Source organism: Pagrus pagrus, assembly GCF_965226575.1.
Source record: "Pagrus pagrus genome assembly, chromosome: 3".
In the NCBI taxonomy this organism is placed as follows: domain Eukaryota; kingdom Metazoa; phylum Chordata; class Actinopteri; order Spariformes; family Sparidae; genus Pagrus; species Pagrus pagrus.
This window is the reverse complement of record NC_140187.1, coordinates 29,490,843-29,496,942: the sequence shown is the minus strand read 5'-3', so window position 1 is coordinate 29,496,942 and position 6,100 is coordinate 29,490,843. Positions and strand designations below refer to the sequence as shown.

Here is a 6,100-nt window from a genome sequence, read left to right as displayed (position 1 = left end):
TTTATTTTACGTCTGTTTGTTCATTTTTTTAAATTATTTTTTTTAAATTTCTTTTATTTGAACAGGGACAGTGCACAATAAAACATTAACCCTGAGTATAACAAGGAGAGATGCATGCATTTATGAGCAGTGTGTGTTATTATAAATGATAAATCTTGTTCAGGGCTACCAACATCCAAATGCCAGCCTTGTTCATTACAATAAGAGTGGGGACCATCTCAACCTTATGGAACTCCAAAGAGTGAATCATTAAATAAATATATAAAGACATCTGATTATATACATAAATTGTGTAAATATATAAACAAACAAACGTGTGAAACAATTGCAAGAATTTTTGTTACACAATTATTGTGTAATGTTGTTCATCATTCATTTTCAACCACTCACAATTACCAGCAGGATATGACAAATGTTGTCTGAAGAACATTATTCACACCAAATAAAATATATTTTCTCACTTTTCTCTTTTACAGGATTCTTGTGCAATAACACTCTTGTGGTCCTAGCAAGGCTTCCTTGAGACAGCCAAGCTATAGATCATGCTGCCCCGACCTGCCATCCAGCATGGGTGAGAAATATGCAGTAAGAGACTCTGGCAGTCACATGCTGGACTTTTTTTTAGCTACTGAGAAAATGAAATAACTTCATCCACCTACAGCTTCATCCATATAACAGCCTAATACCATTTTCTTGCTGTGTTTTAGTACATTTGATACATTTATTCCCGAATAACATGCCTTTAAAACTTAAAATAATCCTCTGGCTCACAAACAGGAGACAACTGTGTGTAAATGTGTTATTGTACCTGAAATAAAAAATAAATAAAAAAATCAGGCCATCAAGCTGTCATATTGTTAACAGGCCTTCCCACATTCTGTACACGCGTAGAAAAGCCATTAACGGGTCAATGCTGCACTGTGACATGGACTAAAAAGTCGACCGACCGGGAGATTGGCCTCAGGTGACAGGGCCACATTCTTCCCAGCAGCAGGGGCCTGAAATCTATAATGGTGGACTTGTCAGGGCTTAAAAGAGGATTCATAATGATATCTTTAACAATAGACTGTCAATGGGCCCCTGCCTGTGAGGAGAGCACAGCCAAATAAGATGCAATTGAGGTGCACAAACTGCCTTCCTACTGGAAAATAATGCAAGTCTGATGTTTTAGGGGGTCTAAAATCAGGATCCATGCGATCATTTTAAGCTCTAAGTTCAAGACCAAGAGTGTTGACCATTTCCTGAAATCACAGTATTTGATATAACTTTCTTGGCAGTAAAGAAAGTCTTTGGTCTCACTCATTCTTTTCTTTTTGCCCCAGAGATGTATAAAAACCCGGCGCTGCCTTGTGCTGCCATTGTGATAACAGACCCCAAGTTCATGGCTCTTCCCTGACATTATTATTACACAGTGCCAAATTGGAAGTGTCTCAGGAGGTAGAGATGACATTCAAATATCCTGTCCGGCTCTATTCATTATGGCCAGAGTAAGTGTTCCCCCAACTGGGAACCAGGTAAGCAACTCTTCTCTCAACTCTCACCTAATCAGCTCCCTGGAGAAATCAGGTTTCTGTGGAGATATTGCTGTTGGATGGATGACATTCAGATTTGTATTATTTTCAGGCAATGAGGTCAAATCTGCTCAAAGAAAGTCATGACTGTAATGTTCTGTACAAGCTCCTGATTAGTAACAAGCAGTCAGCTTTGGACGGATATGTTTCTTTAGGCAATTTAGATATATTTTTAATGTTCTTTCCATTATAGCTTCAACAGAAAAAGGAGCGAGTGACAGCTATTCAATAAATATCCACTTATGTTTTTTTCAGGTGGTGTGATATTACCCTGAGGTGCCATAGCAGTTGTGCAAGTTATTGACTCTGTTTAACAGAAGTGCTTTCTTCCGCCGCTTATACCCTAAAACTATATACTCAAACTCGCAAACATGGATGAAATTTCATTTTTGTTGAAAGACTACACTTTGTACATCGCTGTATTGTGTCAATCAAATAAATGACCCAAAGTTGTGGATCCATTTTAAGGCTTTCAATTGCCTTGAAGCAAATCCCAAAGTGGATGCACTCAGCTCAAATTTCTAAATTAGCGTGTCCTCTTTTGAACACAGGAAGGGATACTAAGAAGAAAAGCAGAGGTGGTTGGAATGCACCAGAATGCCCATTTCCTACTGAGGAATTATTGGAGCGTATCCCTCTGGCTGGCAGTGTGGTAAGTGGGCTGAGACACTATGTACTAATCATTTGACAGTAACAAAGGAAAAGAAGGATGGAACATTTAAAAAAGGAGGACTACTTTGACCTCTGGTGTCCTCGGAAAAGAGGAGGCCTGCAAGTCCCTCGATGAGTAATACTGCTGTGTCTTCAGCAGACAGGGAATATGCAGCACTATTACTGTATCTCCAGAGGGGTTTGCTTAAATGTTAACATTTCTGTACTGACCGGAATCCTAAACCTCATTCCTACTTTACAGGCTGGAACGGAAATGTTAGGGGACAGAGGTAAAAGAAATCAAAAGCCTACAGCGGAATGTGAATACAGCACTACACGTGTGCTGCACATCTTTGAAGCATGTATTTTATACAGGATTTTAGTGTTGTTAATAAGCCTGGGTTAATTTGTAATATATAAAAAAAAAAAAAAAAGATAGAGATTAGAGATTCACAGACTGATATAAATACTTGTTGCTGGTGCTGGTCCAGACTGAAATATATCCTTGACTTTCCCTCAGTGCCTCCATTAGTTGTTATAAAAGTTTTTTTATTTAAAATGTTATTTGTATCAGAGCAAATTTGAAAATGTATATATTGATGACACATACTATAGTACATAGTTAGCTATCATTGCCACCACAGTGTTATATGAATGCATATTCCACATTGACAATGTTGAAAGCTGGCAAAAGCAGACATTTATTTAGATTTAAAATTTGACTTGTTTATTAGTTCTGCTGCCATCATTTCTTTAAATATGTGTTGTGTTCTGTCAGGATTTGGAGAATGGAAATTTAAATCAGAAGAGAAAAATCTTCATGTACTGATTTTTATGACTGATTAAACTGAATAAACAAACTGTCCACAAAGGACAACAATATTTCATACTGCTTTGCTTTGTTTATATCTGCAGGAGCCTTCTAAGTAGCCACCTCGCCAGCTTCAAACAGTGTTCTGGGGACCCATTTCTCCTCTTAAGACAGCTTGTTTATGTAGTTATAGTATTAATAAATATAAATATATTCATTCAAGTTTGTATTTTTACCTTACTAATATTGTAAATATGACCTTTTCAGAGTTTGAATTCCTTTTCCAAAACTACACAGTGCATGTATGTCTTGTTTTAGTCCCAAACACCAGTGCACATAACCTCATACAATTAGTCAAATACTAGGTGGGAGTTAAGTTTTGAGTTCACCAAAAAAAGAGCTAAAAGAGAGTAAATATCGGACAAACATTCGGCAGGTGGCAGAGACTCCAAATGAATTAGAATGGTTACTGATTATAACTGCTGGATGTGTGTGAATAAGCAGCTGTTTCCTAACAACTTAAAGGGTGATGAATAATGTCAGTGTGATTCTGACTCACTGGATTTAGACTGTGGGTATAAGCCTGCTATTTCAGGCAGCTTTCCTCTCCCTTGTGCTTTCTGCATGCTACTGTTTTAAATCCCCTTTGCTGCATTGTACATTTTAAAAAGGTTGACTTTACATTAGAAAAGTTAGAAAACAAACTACCTCAGAATTACCAAGTTGACTATTAAATTTAAGTTGTATGAGCAAAATTATTAGTCTACATTACTTGGTCATTTTGAGGTAATCGGTGTCCTTGATTTTTTTAAGTCACTTTTTCACATTGTACAGTGTACGGGTAGCAACAATTAACAGCATGAACCTAAACAAGCTAACAGCTGTTACCTTTTCTCTTGTTGGGATATAGCCATTATAATGGCAGTGTTCGCCTCCCCACAATGCAAAACAAGTCCCCCCCCGTCCAAGACAACTGTGATCGGTCAAAAGAAATACAAACAAGCTAGAGTGTTTTTCTTTCCTCTATACCAGAAAGACTTTTGGTGCAGCCAGGCCTTTCTTCAGTGATGAAACAGCACTGTGGAGGTCAGGCTATGCGAGACCAGTGTGGTGTTAACAACTTGTTTTCCACTGACCCCAAGTGGCAATAAAAAAAAAAATTATTAGAGTTTTGTAATAAACTGTACTGTGAAATACATTTGCATTTGGATGCTATCATGAGACATGTTTTTCTCATAAATCACAATCAGAGTCTCATTCTAACCAATCTCATGAGAGAAACATCCCTGAGGGAGGAGAGGTCATTGCTTGGGTTGCACAGCGAGGCAAGAAAAACCCTGATCAAATTAAAAATCCAGTGTAAATTCTCACTGTTGTATTAGAAACCTGCAGCTGCATGTCCCCCTAACATGGTCCCTGCTTACACTAACCTGACCTCAGGCATTGTTGCTGATGAAAAGAAGCAGCCTGATCTGTCTTCTAAATATAATTCCTGTGTTGAAATGTGCCCGAGCAGCACATTCACCTGCATTTAATGAAACACACGCACAAACATTTCATACGGGGTCTCAAGGTGATAACAGAATTTGATAAGTATTGATTTACGCAAGTAATATGAGACTCTTACATACTGTACATCAAAAGTCTTTGACATCGCCGTTATTTGTTTGAGATAAGGCTATCCATCATGAGACACTCAAAAAAGAAAGCTGAAAAGAGTCAAGAAAAAAAAACAAGTGTGTCTCTGGAGCGGTAGATTCATTACGCTTTGATTCCTATGCAATTTCAGTATCACTATTCAAGTAAGTTTCCTTCTTGTCACTATACCCTGCAGAGCATTTCTGCTGAAGTCGAGTTCTGGCTTGGGCTGACGAAATTAATCCTAAAAATCAGCATTTCCTCAACAATCATGCCTGCAAATACTTACGCCCTCTACCCCCTCAACATCCACCACACCTTTGACACAAACTATAACAACAATCACGCAATTCCGCAGAGTGCCCCTCCAAAGGGAGCAGCCTATTTCATATTTATACCTAGTGAGGAGATGGTGTACTTCGCTGCGCTTTTGAGCGAGAGATTTCCCTTGCCTCTCACAAAAACGCTGCCACCCTTTAAACATTCAAGTCATGGTTCAGTAAGGTGCCTGCTGTCAATTTTATTTATAAACCTCCCCGGCCTGTTCTTTCATTCAGACAGGCGCTCTACCACCGCTCCATCCACCCCTCGTATATTGCCACGAGAGATGCAGACACCACCTACAAGGCATCCTCAAAGGCAAAGGGTAAACATGGCTCACAACAGCACTTAATGCAATCACTGGGTAAAAAAAACACTTGCCTCAGCAACATCAAGCTACAACACTCTGCAAGGTGTTAGGGTGAATAAAAATGCCTCACTACATCCCGTGGCTTTGGAAGTGTAGATTTCTTCTGAGAGCCACATTGCAGAAATTACCCACTGCCTCCTCTGCCCAGTATTTGCCTCTCGTGCAGCAGACAGTGAGGTTGTGAGGGCGTGATGACTCCCTGGTTGTAAGTCTGACAATAGGCTGTGATACTCACAAACCAAAGTGATGGTTCCCTGTATGGGATTGCAAAGAAGGAAGCCCCAATAAAACAGATAGATGCCCTGGAGAGTGCCAGAGGAACACTCAAACTGTGAATTTAATGACATAATGAGGCCAGTTGCATGCATTTCCTATTAATTTGCAGTTTCACTTTATGCGAGAAGCATAACAGTAACCATGTGAGGATGTGAGACGGAAGTAAAGACATGCTGCACCGAGGCGGCCATCACAGAGGATCTTGTTAGACTAATTTGCATTGTTTTCAACTCAACTATTCCCAGTTGCACATTGTTTTTACCTATGCAACCAGCGTTCTTTTGCTCTCACTCCCTCTGTGTCAAAAGACTCATCTCTGCAAAATGTTATACCATGCCCTGGGTGAATATTGGGTGGGTGGAGGATCTCCATATTTTCTGCATAACCTTTAAGATGTATGCTGCTGCACAGTTTGATAAATGGGCTACAATTTAGAAGGAAAAAAAGCATTTTTGAAGACCT

At 39.2% G+C, this 6,100-nt stretch overlaps 1 long non-coding RNA gene across 1 annotated transcript; it reads left to right on the top strand.

Annotated features, from left to right (window-relative positions):
• Window positions 1-488: 488 nt before the first annotated feature.
• On the top strand, window positions 489-2,531 carry LOC311254961. Its single transcript, XR_014622297.1, has 3 exons — window positions 489-585; window positions 2,123-2,223; window positions 2,485-2,531. It is a non-coding gene; the product is annotated as an uncharacterized lncRNA (long non-coding RNA).
• The last annotated feature ends 3,569 nt before the right edge of the window (window positions 2,532-6,100 follow it).